At 43.5% G+C, this 18,749-nt stretch overlaps 1 protein-coding gene across 3 annotated transcripts in view; it reads left to right on the top strand.

The window, feature by feature from the left end:
• Positions 1–18,749, top strand: part of LOC126172270 (diacylglycerol lipase-beta-like) — an 828,807-nt gene that overhangs the window by 472,404 nt on the left and 337,654 nt on the right. The window lies entirely within an intron of this gene.

The following is an 18,749-nucleotide window of genomic DNA, read 5'->3' as shown; positions in this document are numbered from 1 at the left end:
ACAGCCGACGTCTTGTCTTGTCCTACAATCATAAGAATTCTGTTTTTGCAGGGGCCGCGTTTTATGAGTCCCATAGTGCTCAGAGCCATTTGAACCCAAACATGCTTGTTATTTGTCAAATAGCCAATAGCATGGTAATATTGAAGCTCGCGGACCTCAGGTAACCGAAATGAGGCTGTGCGATGGACGGAAATTTCATCCACAATTATTGATCTCCAGAGGGGGGTGAGTGCAGTTTCTGATCATCAAATGCGCAAACGTGCCTGGTTAAACAACATATCGCGAAAGATTATTATGCGACCTCGCGTTATCCATACACATCCCCGCTGTGTCTCATGTAGTCAGGGCTTGTGCCACTGTGATGCTGAAAAGAAATTCTTGTGGAGAACGTTCCGTTTCACACAATTGTAAAAACCGTCTACAATTTTGATTCCGCTACCTACAAAGAGTGCAGAAAATATTTCACCACGTGCTATGTCTTCTGCGGTAGCTGATAATCGGCATGTTTCAGATGAGATACTGTTATTCTGGATGGTCTTCATTTCTTGGGCCTATTTTCTTAACCCTTCCCATAGCATGATCGAAGTTACAGCGTATCTTTAACTTAATTCTTAAGTGGTGTATCACAATAATGAGCTTCAAGCGCAGCATTCATTTCCCTATCTGCTTTGTCAGTGTCAGTGCTTTCTCACATTATAAAAAAAGAACACAACGAGGCATATCTAAATATAATGTCTTATCCTATGAGTTGAACTAAACACTTGAAAACCTAATATTTATGTTCGACATTCCATTTTCAAGTATAAATTTAATTTCTTTACTTACAGCAACACAGCCACCAGCCATTTTACATATAGGTCAAGCTTTATTTACGCCAAAGACGTGTTTCGGATGTTGGCTCATCTTCAGTTCGCGGGATACGTTTATATCTTTGCCTTCACCGAGTTTGTAGCTACAGGGTCTTAAAACCATTAAAATTAATAAATCAATGTTAGATTTAATTTCCTCTCTAGGAGATAATCTTGATTGATGGTACTTACCAGATACGACACTGTCGTAATATTTTCTGATCCTGCTCTGTAGATTTTTGTTGCTAATTACCATTATTTTCATTTCGTTTTACAGTTTTATTCTTTTTACGGTTCATCCACTTTTGAGAAATAACCGCTTATCGCTAAATATGAAAGAAATTTCTTTGTCAAGAACGAGTTCAGTTTGAATTCAAAATAAGCATGAAGGGCTGTTAACGTACTCCTGCATCTGTTTTCCCGTACAGCTGCCTCTTAAGCTTTGTCGCCTTTGTCTATAGATAAGAAGACTAAGTGAAGAGTCATTATTATTTTCCACTGTTAAGAAGATCAATACATTATTTTATAATGATATTGAGACTGATATACACGAATAACTTTCATATAAAACTTTTGTCGGCATTTACACTGTCACCCGTCACATGTCACATAATGCTGCAAATAATTTCTATCAGTACGGTGTTGATACAGAACTATGAGAATAAGGAGTGATATCCGCATACTTATATTAGGAACAGTGTTTTAAATATTTGGTTACAGTTGTTTTTTCTGTATTCCAAGTATGCTTGAAAATCTAACATTCAGATTTCTGAAATGAACGTTTTCTTCGTACGTTCGTTTTGGCTGTATTGGTTTAGTCAGTTTATAAGGATGAAATTGTTTACTATACACAGTAAGTGTGCTCATTTTCAGAAAAAAACACTTAAGAAATTCGTTGAATTGAGAAGTAAAATTATGTCCGGAGTTATCGAAAGATTTATGAGAACACGAAATTGGTTGCTATCGTTTGTCGCCGTACTGAAAAATGTAATAACACATTGAGATTGTAAGAAACATTTGCGAAATAGGTCCTACTAGTGATTTTTAGTAACTGCAAATTTAAGTGTAAATAGCGACAAAATTTTCTTTCGTAACTAGTGATCACGGGAAACTGTTCGTAAGCGAAACATTAAGTAGAAAGATGCCAAATTAAAACTCAAAAGAGCTCCAGAAAAAATGTATTTAAGAAAGAAATGTGTAGAAGTGTGTGTGTGTGTGTGTGTGTGTGTGTGTGTGTGTGTGTGTGTTTGAAACTTTTTTTTTTCCTTTTATTGAAAGGAACATACTTTAATTGTTTGGTAGCGTGGACACACATTAAAAAGTGTATCATGTATCATAAAATATTAACTCAAAAGTACTGAAATGTGCGCCTTGATCCTAGACTACTAAACCCTCGTAAGATTTGCAATTGCAGTTGGTACCAATTCACGGTTCCCGCTAATCTGATATTGCTCGTATAGGGTGTAGCACAGGACATTTGCACTTATTGTGTTTGTGACGTACTACTGGTGACCTTATGATTGTAATTAACTAGTAGATGAACTATACTCGTATATTATGACTACCTTTGAATAACATATGTAGTAGTAAAATTTACGATGGTTTAGTAACAGTGTAATAGTTTCGTGCCATTATTGTTTTTGGTCTAAAGAGTAATACTATAGTCGTTTTGAATTGCTACTCCTGTACTAAAGAGTTTTTATAGTTTAAGAGGTATCAGCTTTCCATTTCTAACGATCGAAGTTCCTAAAGTGCTTTGCTGTTGATTGATTCATTAGTTATTTCTACGAGTCGATATTTAATGATATTATTTATTAAGTTTGCTTTGTAATGATTAAAACAAACACTTCTTTTTTTTCTTTCAGGTAATGCAGTACAAAACAACTGCCCGGTAAGAAATGAACTACGCCTGTTTATAATATATTGTTAAAGAAGGGCGAAACGAATGACCAGTTGACCACTGTAGAGAATTTTCGCCTAAAGGGACGTCTGATAGGGCCATGGCGGTGATCATAAAATTTGTGGGAACAAAGGTGGCAAGCATTTTAATCGTTTTTCTGTTAAGTACACTTACCGTGTGCTGTGATATGTATCAAGTTATGTCCTCAAATAAATCCGTTTTATAATGAAACTGAAGCAATAAAATTTCATTTATGCAAATGCCATGAGTATAACATCTGAGAACTGTTTGAAATCGACTCTATTGTATATTAATGTAATTCCTACTTGGAGTTAAAGGCAAGAAAATGAAGAGCAAATTATGGTGATAAGCTAGAACTAACAGTTTCATTTTACATTAGTAATAGTTTCTAGATTTTGTACTACGTTAACACATGCTATAATCTTTAGACCCAACGGAAGCTGTTTTGTGTCTTGTTCTACAGAGGAAATACTGGTAATGTTGCATTCTCTCTGCTATCCACTGCATTTTGTAAATTACAATCTTGACGCATCTAGAGTTTGCAAATACATGTCGAATTGAATGTTTGTGAAATTTTCTACAGACTTAATACAATAACTCAGTAATTCACTAGATTTTTTTTTGGATCATACACAATGGTGAGGAGAGGTGGGGTGCCTGTTGTCGTAGGAAAGCTGGAAAAGAGTAGAAATCATTAGCGAGCAAGTTAACACAACAAAAAGAAGATTTATTTAACTTGTATTTCTCTAAGCGAACGAAGACTCAGATAGCATTAAGTACTAGAGTTTGGCTCATAAAATAGCAGCAAGATGAAACTCAATGTGCTAAGCACAGTGGCTCCATGTGCAAATGGGGTGTGCGGGCTGCTGTTGGCCGTTGTATACTGCGGTGGGAGAGGGCGCTCATATCCCAGAACCGCTAAAGCTCTGTATAGGGAAATTACGGCCAACTTGCTAGTGGCCGCCATTTTGGGCCCAAAATGGCGGCCATTGGGAAGTTGGCCTTACTTTCCCTATACAGAGCTTTAAGAACCACTCGAGGTGCAGCTCAGTGGGCGTGCTCCATTGGGAAAATGTAGGAAGGAAAGAAAATTGGTTTTAACGTCACGTTGACAATGAAGTCATTAGAGACAGAGTCCAAACTCGGATGGTGTCAAAGATGGGGAAGGAATTCGGCCGTGCGCTTTCAAAGGAACCATCCTGGCATTTGTCTAGAGCGATTTCGGGAAATCATGGAAAGCCTGAACCTGGATGGACGGACGCAAGTTCGATCAGACATTTCTCTCTCGAGGATGTTGAGCATAGAACGAACTCACCAATTGTTGATCGTGAGAAGCTCATCCCTTTTACGACAGAAGCGCCCCCCAGCCCTCACCAAATCCTCACTTTACCACCCACCCCCCACCCCCGTCGAGCTATCCGCGAGTCACCTGTCGTCAATCTTCTCCCTCCATAGAGGCACGCGCCGTGGTATACACCACAACTCACGCCGGTGCTAAGTTCCGCTCAGTGAGCGAGACAGACCGCAGTGAAAGATGCCACATGCATACGTACACAACAATTACGAACTATTACTAAAATATTCTGGGGTTTCAAGCCGCGTCGTCGTTCTTTGCCTACGAGCTTTCGGCAGAGATCCCCTTTGCCATTGTCAAGTGGTTGACTGTCGGGTAGATGCAAAGCATTTGGCCAGCCTCCTCCCGAAGCACATTGGACACTGTGCGAACCATATAAGGAATACCGCGGACTTCATCGATCGAATTAAACGTCTACGCCTTAGTGAAGGAGATACTACGTTTAGTTTTGATGTGGTTTCCCTACACACATGTGTGCCCATGACAGACTCTACAGAAATGCTGCCCTGCCTCTTTGACACCACCATCGTGGATTTATGTAAATATACCCAAAAACATAATATTTTTTACGTTGTTGACTGTATATTCGTCATATGGCCTTATGAACATAAAAAGCTGGAAGAGTACCCAGAACTCATCAACAACGTCCAAGGACACAAAATTCACGACGGAAACGGAGAAGAGCGATTCCTTTCCATTCCATGACGTCCTTGTCCGCCGCAAACCCAGTGGGTTTCTCGGTCGCAGCGTTTACCGCAAGCCCATCCACACGGATCAGCATTTGCACGCCACCAGCAGCCACCACCCGACACAGAAACAGTGTGTTCTGCTCTCCTTGGTACATCGAGTTGAAACCGCCTCAGACGCCAAAAACCTGCCAAAGGAACTGAGCCACCTATGTAGGCTTTCAAGGATAACGGTTACAACAACAAACACATTCCTCAAGCAGTTTCATCTAAACCTCGAAAGCAGAAGGCCTGCGAAGAAGACACTAAGAAGTTGCGTTTCCACCGTTTTGTGGCCCAATAACAGGCAAGATTAGCCGGCTCCTGAAGAGGTATAAAATCGACTCAGCCTTCAGGCCCCCAGCGAAGATCCGGCAACTGATGAAGTTTGTAACAGACGATGTAGGCCTCAGAACACCTGGAATGTAGAAAGCACCGTGTGGGCGTGGGCAGTTTTATGTCGATCACACTGTCCTCATTCTTGAACAGCGCCACATTGAACATTAAAGGACTTTCCGCCTACACTATCCCGAAAAATCAGCTACAGTGAAACATCCACTAGAAAACGAGCACCACATTGCATTCGACGAGACTTTTGTTATTAAACGGACCAACGGCTTCTGGAATATCGTAATAAATGAAGCAGCAGAGATCAAAATATCGGCAACACCCTCAATAAAGACGGTGTGTTGCAGCTGAGTACGGTCTGGGATCCTGTGATTGGGGAGTTGAAGAGGGCGCGGTGGTCGCGCCACTAAAACATTACCGTATATGGTGCGCGACTGTATAAGCACCCCAGCAGCATCTGAACGAAAGTTACCCACTTGACAATGGCAGAGGAGATCTCTGCCGAAAGTTCGTGGGCAGTTATCGACTTGACGCTGCTTGAAACTCTAGAATATTTTGTTAATGGATGTCGCCGCGAGAGCATGCAATCGTACAAAATTACAATCTGTATTCCTATTCTAATTATTGTACAGTTCCCATCCCGGTAACGGCTCTGAACGTGTTATGGTTTAGAAAGGGTAAATATATGCAATTTTATTGCTGATTAAATATAGTTTTTCATATCTGTAATGCACTTAGGTATGTATCTCTCACACAGAACCAAATAAATTTCCTTGATGTTGTGCGAAGACTGATATGTAGATGGCATCACGTAATTTATTTGATTTCATATTATATCACTCCAGATGATGACTCTTCGGTATTTTACGGTAGTTGTTGCTTCCAGTGAATTTTCACCAATCATGTAATATAACAGCAGTAAATCTTCACCTAATGATGAGTTGATGAGCAATACGTTACAACAAAAGCAGAAGCAATAGGAGTCATGCCATGGAGCATTTAACCAAAAAATGCGAAATGTCGCAACACGACATAAAAAAAATACACAATTTAAAATCAAAGTTCAGGAGAGAACACAAGAGACTGTTCGAGCAAAAAAAAGTGATTCTTTTCCGAAAAAAATGAAAATGCCTTGTTTACGAGCCATAACAATTTTCACAAGGCGTGGAATCCAGGCCGTGGCCTACAGACGACGAAGACAGACAGATTCTCAATAAAGTAAGTAGGCCTACGGCACGTTTCATTTTATTTCACAATTTATGCAGTATGGTGCACTGACTTTTTTCTGCACTGTAACGAGAAGTATTAATTATGAATCATTTCTGATTAAAAATTATATCTATATACATCCGGTGAATTAAAATTCCCCTATCCGCATATTAACTCCACATATTACAAAAGATAATTTCTTACCATCATTGTTGTTGATTGTTTAACCTTTGCCACTTGAGCCCAGTTATAACCTGATTCTTTTATCATTTGCCGATTCTGTAGTGCAACTGACTCCGAATGTGTGGGCACGGAACTTAGTATGGGGGCTGTCACGATACAACGTATCTGGACTGTCCGTTTACATTGTCTCTAGGTGTGTACGAGGCTTTTTAGACTGCATTAAGGAAATAATCCTATTAGTAGAGGTATAGAAGGACATAGTGGCAAAGCGCTCGCTCAGAGAATTCCACTGATTGTGGAACACTTACACCTCTCTTTGAGAGGAGTCGTAGGTTTTCATGATTTATTGAATTTTACGCATTTTCCAAAAATGTGATTAAGAATAGTAACAAAGCAATTATAGCAGCTAACATTGTTATCATTGTTTCCAGATGTAAGCACAGTTGTGAAGCTTGCGTTATCCTTGTGCTCAGCATTTGCGTTTTGTTTCCAGTTGTATACAGCAGTATGCACAAAGTTACAAGCACACCCATTGTCCGCCACCATCTGCGTAATCCTTCAATGCGCGCATTCCTAGCGTCAGCTGCCATTGTTCCACGCGAAATTTGTAACTGTACCCGCACCAGATGTGTTGTCGATGGGATACCTATTGTTTACCCAGCCTCACTTTAGTGAGCATTGACCTCGGTCTTTCAAATTACCATGCACTGTATGTTATTCTTGTGCGAAACCGCATTTCCTATGACGTTTGCTGGGTAAAGCTACCCTGTTAAATCAGCTGTGCTTAAAATGCAGTAATTACGTTAATTTAAGGTAGTAAGCTATACTGCATTAACGACACTGGAGTAACATAGGAAATGTTCTGTAATTAACAGTGCTATTAATAATGAAATCTAAAGACATGTGTTTTCGTTTTTGCTAATGTACAGCTAGCATTAAAGAGTTTTTATCCTGATATGTACACAACACAGTAACATGTGCAGTGGAGAACAACAGCCACAGCATTATGCAGCAGCAGCTTAATCGGACGAAATCGCACTGCTAAACGCACACAAACACGTCCGCTTTACCTGCCAAAATTCCTTGCATTCGTCGCTGGTTGGCTGTCGTTTTATGGCCGTACCTGCACTCAGCGCACTTCCGACCTATGATTACGTGGAAACTTTTGCTCTAGTCGAGATTCCTTGCTCTACTCTGGCCTTATTTATCGGATTGTTCTTTTCACCTTGCATGATTAGCTTCGTAAGCGCGCTAAAATGACAGTAATCGCGTGCTTCCTATCTCCTGCTCCTTCTAGCTTCATCCTTCTTTCGTTTTTAATCATCTCGCATATGAATCTGTTCGATGGCACCTAAGACGTCGCAGTCGTTGTAGACCTGGCTTACTCGCCGCTCCCCTCGTATTGTATCGGATTCCGCCATTGCTCGGTTCGTAGCCGGGGAAACCCTGATGAAATGTTCGATCAGTCGCCCGTTCACTCATTATGTTCAGCGTCAGGTTCACCACATGCTCGTTGCCTTTTCTCTTACTAAGTTGGTAATTTCATAACTCTAATTGTTAGAGGTAGCGCTTATGAAATGTTCCTCTTCAGTCAGGTAGTGGACGGTGGCAGGTAGTGCACGAAAAATAAAAATTGAGAAAACTTTGCTGCCTGACGAAGGGACGCACTCAGAAGACAAGCTCGGACGTCACTGTAACTTCGTACACGTACACGCCATCGGCGTGTAAGGAAATGATAAGATTTACAGTTCTCCGTGACAGGTGGATTCAAAATGGTTCAAATGGCTCTGAGCACTATGGGACTCAACATCTTAGGTCATAAGTCCCCTAGAACTTAGAACTACTTAAACCTAACTAACCTAAGGACATCACACACACCCATGTCCGAGGCAGGATTCGAACCTGCGACCGTAGCAGTCCCGCGGTTCCGGACTGCAGCGCCAGAACCGCTAGACCACCGCGGCCGGCTTGACAGGTGGAAACGGCCACCAGAGTGCATTAGTGTTTTACGTGTTCAGGTAGGCTATACCAGAGGAGTGAATAACGTCAGATGTAATCAATGTGAAGGAATGCGACGGAGATGTCGCACACTCTTGTGTGACGGCTTTATCAGCACCTAACAAAGTTTCAAAGGGGCTTCATTGGTGCTCACCAGTCGAATTATGCAATATCTAGTTTTGTGGGCCACTCATATATGACATCGCCCCGATGTTGACTACCCCAAGGGGGTGTCGGCGTATTGTGCGCCAGGCGCATCGTCTTTTTTTTTGTCATCAGTCTTTTCAGAGTAGGACTTGCAACCTACGTCCTTAATTATTTGCTGGATGCATTCCAATCTCTGTCTTCCTCTACAGCTCCCTCTAGTACCATGGACGTCATTCCCTCATGTCTTAACAGATGTCGGATCATATTGTCCTACTCCATATCAGTGTTTTCCACATATTTCTTTCCTCTCCGATTCTGCACAGAACCTCCTCATTCATTACCTTATCAGTCCATCTGATTTTCAACATTCGTCTGAAGCACCACATCTCAAATTCTTCGATTCTCTTCTGTTCCAGTTTTCTAACAGTCCATGTTTCACTACCATACAATGCTGTACTCCAGACGTACAGTCTCAGAAATTTCTTCCTCAGATTAACGCCGATATTTGATATTAGTAGACTTCTCTTGGTCAGGAATGCCCTTTTTGCCATTGCTAGTCTGCTTTTGATGTCCAGCCGGCCGATGTGACCGAGCGGTTCTAGGTGCTTCAGTCCGGAACCACGCCGCTGCTACGGTCGCAGGTTCGAATTCTGCCTTGGGCATGGCTGTGTGATGTCCTTAGGTTAGTTAGGTTTAAGTAGTTCTAAGTCTACACTAGACTATCAGTCTAAGACTGATAACCTGAGATGTTAAGTCCCATAGTGCTTAGATCCATTTGAATCATTTTTTTTATATCCTCCTTGCTCCGTCCGTCATTGGTTATGCCTAGGTAGCAGAATTCCTTAACTTAATCTAGTTCGTGACCATCAATCCTGATGTTAAGTTTCTCGCTGTTCTTATTTCTACTACTTCTCATTACCTTCGTCTTTCTTCGGTTTACTCTCAATTCATACTCTGTACTCATTAGACTGTTCATTCCGTTCAGTAGATCATGTAATTCTTCTTCACTTTCACTCAGGATAGCGATGTCATCAGCGAATCGTATCATTGATATCCTTTCACCTCGAATTTTAATTCCACTCCTGAACCTTTCGGTTATTTCTATCATTGCTTCCTCGTTGTCCAGATTGAACAGTAGGGGCGAAAGGCTACATCCTTGTCTAACACCCTTTTTATACGAGCACTTCGTTGTTGGTCGTCCACTCTTGGTTTTTGTATATATTGTATATGGCCAGTCTCTCCCTATAGCGTACTCCTACTTTTCTCAGAATTTCGAGCATCTTGCATTGTTTTACATTGTCGAACGCTTTTTCCAGGTCGACAAATCCTATAAACGTGTCTTGATTTTTCTTTAGTCTTGTTTCCATTATTAACCGCAACATCAGAATAGCCTCTGTCGTGCCTTTACCTTTCCTAAAGCCAAACTCGTCGTCATCTAGCGCATCCTCAATTTTCTTTTCCATTCTTCTGTATATTATTCTTGTAAGCAACTTGGAGGCATGAGCTGTTAAGCTGATTGTGCGATAATTCTCGCATTTGTCAGCTCTTGCAGTCTTTGGAATTGTGTGTATGATATTTTTTCGAAAGTCAGATGGTATGTCTCAAGACTCATACATTCTACACACCAACGTGAATAGTCATTTTCTTACCACTTCCCCCAATGATTTTAGAAATTGTGATGGAATGTTATCTCCCCCCTCTGCCTTATTTGCTCTTAAGTCCTCCAAATCTCTCTTAAATTCTGACTCTACTAATGGATCCCCACTCTCTTCTAAATCGCCTCTTGTTTCTTCTTCTATTACAGCAGACAAATCTTCCCCCTCATAGAAGCTTTCAATGTACTCGTATTCTATCTATCTATCCGCTCTTTCCTCTGCATTTAACAGTGGAATTCCTGTTGCACTCTTTATGTTATCACCCTTGCTTTTAATGTCACCGAAGGTTGTTTTGACATTCCTGTAAGCTGAGTCTGTGCTTCTGACAATCATTTCTTTTTCGATGTCCTCACTTCCTATTTATTTCATTCCTCATCGACTTGTATTTCTCTATTCCTGAGTTTCCTCATCGATCAAATGAAGTATTTCTTCTGCTACCCATGGTTTCTTCGCAGTTACCTTCTTTGTACCTATCTTTTCCTTCCCAACTTCTGTGATGGCCCTTTTTAGAGCTGTCCATTCCTCTTCAACGGTACTGCCTACTGAGCTATTCCTTATTGCTGTATCTACAGCCTTAGAGAACGTCAACCGTATCTCGTCATTCCTTTGTACTTCCATATCCTACTTCTTTGCGTATTGATTCTTCCTGACTAATGTCTTAAACTTCAGCCTACTCTTCATCACTACTATATTGTGATCTTAGTCTATACCTGCTCCTAGGTAAGCCTTACAGTCCAGTACCTGGTTTCGGAATCTGTGTCTGACAATGATGTAATCTAACTGAAATCTTCCCGAATCACACTGCCTTTTCCAAGTATACCTCCTCCTCTTGTGATTGTTGAACGGAGTATTTGCTATTACTAGCTGAAATTGTTACGGTACTCAATTAGTCTTTCTCCTCTCTCATTCCTTGCCCCAAGCCCATATTCTCCTGTAACCTCTTCTTCTACTCCTTCCCCTACAACTGCATTCCAGTCTCCCATGACTATTAGATTTGCATATCCCTTTACATACTGTATTACCCTTTCAGTATTCTCGTACAGTTTCTATATCTCTCCATCTTCAGCTTGCGACGTCGGTATTGGTTTGCTGTGGATTCTGATAAGAAGAACCCTATCACTGAACTGCTCACAGCCGGCCGGTGTGGCCGTGCGGTTAAAGGCGCTTCAGTCTGGAACCGCGTGACCGCTACGGTCGCAGGTTCGAATCCTGCCTCGGGCATGGATGTGTGTGATGTTCTTAGGTTAGTTAGGTTTAATTAGTTCTAAGTTCTAGGCGACTGATGACCTCAGAAGTTAAGTCGCATAGTGCTCAGAGCCATTTGAACCATTTTGAACTGCTCACAGTAACACACTCTCTGCCCGACCTTCCTATTCATAACGAATCCTACTCCCGTTATACCATTTTCTGCTGCTGTTGATATCCTATACTCATCTGACTAGAAATCCTTGTCTTCTTTCCACTTCACTTCACTGACCGCCACTATATTTAGATTGAGAAATTGGATTTCCCTTTTCAGATTTTCTAGTTTCCCTACCACGTTCTAGCTTCTGACATTCCACGCCCCGACTCGTAGAGCGTTATCCTTCCGTTGATTATTCAATCTTTTTCTCATGGTAACCTCCCCCTTGCCAGTCCCCTCCCGGAGATCTGAATGGGGGACTATTCCGGAATATTTTGCCAGTGGAGAGATCGTGACATTCTTCAATTACAGGCCACATGTCCTGTGGATACACGTTACGTGTCTTTAATGCAGTGGTTACCATTGCCTTCTGAATGCTCATGCCGTTGGTCATAGCTAATTCTTCCGCCGTTAGGAGCAGGTTTCCACCCCTAGAACAAGAGAGTGCCCTGAACCTCTGTCCGCTCCTCCACCCTCTTTGACAAGACCGTTAGCAGAATGAGTGTAACTTATCCGAAAGTTTTAGGCCACCAATGCTGATTATTAATCAAAATTTAAGCAGTGGCGGGATTCGAACCAGGGACCGAAGACGTTTTGATTATGAATCAAAGACGCTACCCCAAGACCACGGGTGCGGCACATCGTCCCCCCCTTCAATAGTGCACTTACCATCCGAAAACAAGTAATGGGCTCACTGCAACAATCTGTGTCACTAAGCACTGTTGGGGGAGACGGGTAGCAGCCGGACTATGGAACTGCCGTCTGATGTGGAGGCTGCATTTGGAGTGGTGCCATGACTGGAAAGCAGGGACTGCTAATAAATGGCGTCGCACCGTGTCCAGCGATGAATGGCGGTTGTGCACTACCCCAGATGACCGTCGTCGGCGAATATGTCGGCGACCTGAGGAGAGAATGTTTTGGAGAGGCACAGTGCTATTTCTGCTGACGTCATGTGGCGGGGTGCCGTCGGGTATGGCTTCAGAGTAGTGATTGAAGGAACTGTAGGCCCAGCGGTACGTCATGGACATATTGTGTCCTCATGAGTTATCTTTAATGCGACAGTGTCGTGGTGCAATTTTTCAAGAAGACAACACTCGTCCACACATCGCTGTCTGTGTGATGTTGAGGTATTCCCGCCGTGACCAGGAAAAGCCCAAAATCTGTACCCAATAGAAAGTATGTAGTTGCCAGTATCAGCGACATCTACATATACATGATTAGTCTGCAATCCACAATTAAGTGCCTGGCAGAGGATTCATCGAACCAGCTTCTAGTTATTTCTCTACCGGCCCACTCTGGAACAGCGCGCGGGAGAAACGAACACTTAAATTTTTCTGTGCGAACTCTGATTTCTCTTGTTTTATTACGATGATTATTCCTCTCTGTGCAGGTGGGCGCCAAAAATATATTTTCACACTCTGAGGACAAAGTTAGTGATTTAAATTTCAAGAGAAGATCCTGCCGCAACGAAAAACGCCATTGTTTTAATTATTGCCATCCCAATTCACGTGGCGCTCTCTCCCCCTATGTCACGATACTGCAGAAGTAACTGCTCTTCTTTGACCTTTTTCGATGCCCTCCGTCGATCTTATCTGAGGCGGATCGCACAGTGCACAGCAGTACTCCAGAAGAGGACGTACAAGCACATCAAAGACTAGTTACAACAGTTGTGGTCTGGCTCGCCTCAGGAGACGATACCACGGCCTCTAACGTCTTTCCCAACCCAATCAGTGCATGCAACCGGGCCAAAGGGGGGGGGGGGGGGTGCAACGACCTACACCGAAATAACATCACATACCCTCTCAACCCGCGAAGGTTCATTTAGTTTCCGCTTCTCCTTCTGACTGCTTCGATTTTTTGTCAGGTAATTAAGGCCGTTATTAAAGAAAATCAACTATTTTCATTGCACGATAATCAGTCCACACCATTTCATCGTCCGGCTGGTGCGAGCGCCCCGACTCGGCGCTGTTAAGTTTTGACTGAATCCTGTCGAATAGCAGCTGATAACCTCGCTCTCGAAGTCTATTTTCGCAGGAATTCGTGTCTTCCGCCTTCTCTGAACACTTAGTTCGATGGGCTGTTGCTTCAGACGAACTATAGGTGTGCACGAGGATCATTTCTCTCGATGGTCTTCCCTGATGTCGATCTGTAACAATAAACAATCTAATATAAGCATGCCAGAAAAGGAATTCTAGCACGCTATCTCCTAGCGGCGTTGTGGCGTTGTCCAGTTGATGTGTCGGTTCTGTGACATTCTACGTGTCTCGTACAAATGTTGTTGTTGTGGTCTTCAGTCCGAATCGTTTGATCCAGCTCTCCGCGTTAGCGTATCCTCTGCAAGTCACTTCATGTCTGCATAGCTAATGCGACTTACATTCATCCAAAACTACTTACTATAGTGAAGCTTTACTCTCCATCTATAATATTTCCCCTCCATTCTTTCTTCCGTTACCAAATTTACGATTCCTTGATGAATATGTGCGCTATCAACTGATCCTTTTAGTCAGGTTGTGCCATATGTTTTCTTTTTCTCCCCACTTCCATTCAGTATCTCATTAGTTATTCGATCCACCACCTCATTTTTGACGTCCTTCGGTGGCACCACATTTCAAAAGCTTTCATTCTCTTCTTATCTGATATTCCAGCGGTTCGCGTCTGACTTCCATACCTGGCTACACTTCATACAAATACCTTTAGAAAAGACTATCTACCAATTACTGTGCTCACGTGCGTTGAGAACAGCGCTGCTATGTGGATAGCTGCTAGATCTTGCAGTAAACATTTCTGCCCAGAAGAACGTGCAAAATCAGTAACTGAGTATTAGTCTGACAGAAGAAAAAGCGTCGCTGACACAGGGAAAAGTATTAAGTTGGTGCGTAAGTTCGTAGTGTTTTTGCATAAGTTTAGTAAGTACAACAGATAGACATAACAGAGAATTTAGTCATCGAAAATAGTCCGCAGCTCGTGGTCGTGCGGTGGCGTTCTCGCTTCCCGCGTCCGGGTTCCCGGGTTCGATTCCCGGTGGCCGTGCGGTTCAAGGCGCTACAGTCCAGGACCGCGGGACTACTACGGTCGCAGGTTCGAATCCTGCCTCGGGCGTGGATGTGTGTCGGGGCACACATTTTCACCTGTCCCCGTTGATATACAGGGTGTTTCAAAAATGACCGGTATATTTGAAACGGCAATAAAAACTAAACGAGCAGCGATAAAGAAATACGCCGTTTGTTGCAATATGCTTGGGACAACAGTACATTTTCAGGCGGACAAACTTTCGAAATTACAGTAGCTACAATTTTCAACAACAGATGGCGCTGCAAGTGATGTGAAAGATATAGAAGACAACGCAGTCTGTGGGTGCGCCATTCTGTACGTCGTCTTTCTGCTGTAAGCGTATGCTGTTCACAACGTGCAAGTGTGCTGTAGACAACATGGTTTATTCCTTAGAACAGAGGATTTTTCTGGTGTTGGAATTCCACCGCCTAGAACACAGTGTTGTTGCAACAAGACGAAGTTTTCAACGGAGGTTTAATGTAACCAAAGGACCGAAAAGCGATACAATAAAGGATCTGTTTGCAAAATTTCAACGGACTGGGAACGTGACGGATGAACGTGCTGGAAAGGTAGGGCTATCGTGTACGGCAACCACAGAGGGCAACGCGCAGCTAGTGCAGCAGGTGATCCGACAGCGGCCTCGGGTTTCCGTTCGCCGTGTTGCAGCTGCGGTCCAAATGACGCCAACGTCCACGTATCGTCTCATGCGCCAGAGTTTACACCTCTATCCATACAAAATTCAAACGCGGCAACCCCTCAGCGCCGCTACCATTGCTGCACGAGAGACATTCGCTAACGATATAGTGCACAGGATTGATGAGGGCGATAATCATGTGGGCAGCATTTGGTTTACTGACGAAGCTTATTTTTACCTGGACGGCTCGTCAATAAACAGAACTGGCGCATATGGGGAACCGAAAAACCCCATGTTGCAGTCCCATCGTCCCTGCATCCTCCAAAAGTACTGGTCTGGGCCGCCATTTCTTCCAAAGGAATCATTGGCCCATTTTTCAGATCCGAAACGATTACTGCATCACGCTATCTGGACATTCTTCGTGAATTTGTGGCGGTACAAACTGCCTTAGACGACACTGCGAACACCTCGTGTTTTATGCAAGATGGTGCCCGGCCACATCGCACGGCCGACGTCTTTAATTTCCTGAATGAATATTTCGATGATCGTGTGATTGCTTTGGGCTATCCGAAACATACAGGAGGCGGCGTGGATTGGCCTCCCTATTCGCCAGACATGAACCCCTGTGACTTCTTTCTGTGGGGACACTTGAACGACCAGGTGTACCGCCAGAATCCAGAAACAATTGAACAGCTGAAGCAGTACATCTCATCTGCATGTGAAGCCATTCCGCCAGTCACGTTGTCAAAGATTTCGGGTAATTTCATTCCGAGACTACGCCATATTATTGCTACGCATGGTGGATATGTGGAAAATACCGTACTATAGAGTTTCCCAGACCGCAGCGCCATCTGTTGTTGAAAATTGTAACTACTGTAATTTCGAAAGTTTGTCTGCCTGAAAATGTACTGTTGTCCCAAGCATATTGCAACAAACGGTGTATTTCTATGGCTGCTCGTTTAGTTTTTATTGCCGTTTCAAATATACCGGTCATTTTTGAAACACCCTGTATATCCACGCCCGTCAGCAGCTGAAAGTATTAATATATAAATCTAATTTCGTTACAAGAACGTGTCGCGAGCGATGGGCGACATGCAAACAATGAGTGTCCTTTGCTGTATACAATGTTCATGCAAGTTTATCACACAGTTTGTGGGTCACTAATAACGTAGTGCTCTCTTCTAAGGCGTGCTTTCTACTAGTATCCGTCTTCTACTGTCCGGCCAAGGCTGGCAGGAGCGGCGCTTATATTCTCTTCGGCTAGAGGCCACTCCTGTCGTGGTGCGGTCCTTGTCAGCGTACTACTGGCTGACGTCGTCTCGCAGCATTCTGTGCTCTTCCGTTCTCCATCTTCGTGCCGGCGCTTGTCGATACGCCGAAACATCAATTGTTGACAATAAATGTCAGCCGTGAAGATTACACCGTAGGGAAGCAATTCGTACCGCACCACACTGTCGGTGTTCCACCAGATGCACAATATTATCTTCTGTAGATGCGCGCAGGTCTTTGTACATGGAGTTGCTGCTTTGTTTGGGCTCAACCATTCCTTTCTTTTTCCTGCGCGTTAGCACGATGCCCCGTTCACACCGCACAATAAGTGTGTCGGCCAACACAGTGAACAACGCTTAATCGCAAGGACTCAATATTGAATAGGACTTCGATTCGCTCTCGACAGAGGTGCTCTCCTAGCGAAGTACTGAGGAGAGACTTGTTCCCCACTCCAAGAGTGACAACGGAATGGCGCCTCTCTACGCCAGACGTGAAGGGGTATATCTTTCTGTCTCTTCCATTATTCCTTCAGCTCAAGGCGTCAGAAATATCGTCTGTCAATCAGCATTGCTCTTCTAATACGGGAGAATGACGTTTCGTTTAAGGCGACCAATCCGGAAACCTGTAGCACTGGCGTTTGGCGTTTGTTGTCTCCCTGTGAAAATCTCTGAAACTGCGTGCTATGTGTAAAGAATGCGTAGGCTGGCCGCTCCCACACAATGTAGCGGAATTTTCTTTTAAGCCGAACACGGGGTTGTTCCACTCCTTCACTCGGGCTGTCCGCTACACTGGCGGTCACCGGCCGGCATAGGCTGGGTCGTCCTCTGAAGGGACCGGCGTCCCGTTGTGCGGTTTCTCTCCCGAACTAAAAGCTTCTGTGACTGTCGTGTCTGGAATGTATGCGTGTACGCCAGCCTCGAGTACTTCAACCACGGTGCGCTTACTTGTTAATTACATATCGTTTACAAGAATTCATACAACATTCACTTTATCTTATCGAGTTTGGGTTCGAGTGAAGCGTCTTGATGTGCGGAATATGATTGTGAGGGCGGAATATGTAAGTAATGAAGGTCAGGAGACCGCGACGTCTTACAAAGGTATGAATGTTTCCGGCTGCCTCCGCTCCAGTCACTCCCCTACTGAACTGAAGCAGAAAAACATATCGGAAATGTTTCGATTTCTCCACTTGACATTCTATTTTCTAGCGACCACAAAAAGGCTCTGAGCGCTATGGGACTTAACATCTGAGGTCTTCAGTCCCCTAGAACGTAGAACTACTTAAACCTAACTAACCTAAGGACATCACACACATCCATGCCCGAGGCAGGATTCGAACCTGCGACCTTAGCGGTCGCGCGGTTCCAGATTGAAGCTCCTAGAACCGCTCGGCCACTCAGGCCGGCTCAGCGTCCACAGTACCATTCGCTACCTCCAAATGACAATATGTAAACTCAAATAGCAATAGTGAGCTACAAGTAAAAAATTACAATCGATAAGTAAACACATAGCAAGCGGAATACCATCACGAAAAACAAAAATACTACGAACTTGTGCACCAACGTAATATTGCTATCTGTAAGTGGAAATGCAACAATCAGTGCCTCGCTGCGAATGCCACGCCCTAGTTGACATAAGGATACAGCTGTTCCCTGCCAGGCGACACTCGCTTGGTACCATGCATTCAGAAGGCTTTCCAGTGTAAAATAGGAAATCACACTCCTCAGTGATTTTCGGTTGCCAGGAGCTGCTGAAAGTCTGTCCTTGATCCCGGCAGATGCAGTGGCGTTTGTCTGTCGTTCACAATGGACGGAGCATCACGCGACTTGGAGCCCAAGAGAACAGACGGTTTGGTCTCTCAGCTGTACGTGACTATATGGCCACGTCACGTACCTTGAGTCAGGAAATGGGTTCGTTTCCAGAAAGGCAAGTACCACCATATGGGTTAGGTTCTTATTCTTTATATAAAGAAGAAATCAAATCTCCGTTTATTACTGTGTTACGAATT

Source organism: Schistocerca cancellata, chromosome 1 (assembly GCF_023864275.1).
Source record: "Schistocerca cancellata isolate TAMUIC-IGC-003103 chromosome 1, iqSchCanc2.1, whole genome shotgun sequence".
NCBI lineage: Eukaryota > Metazoa > Arthropoda > Insecta > Orthoptera > Acrididae > Schistocerca > Schistocerca cancellata.
Note: the sequence above shows the minus strand (reverse complement) of the source record. Positions and strands in the feature narration are given on the sequence as shown.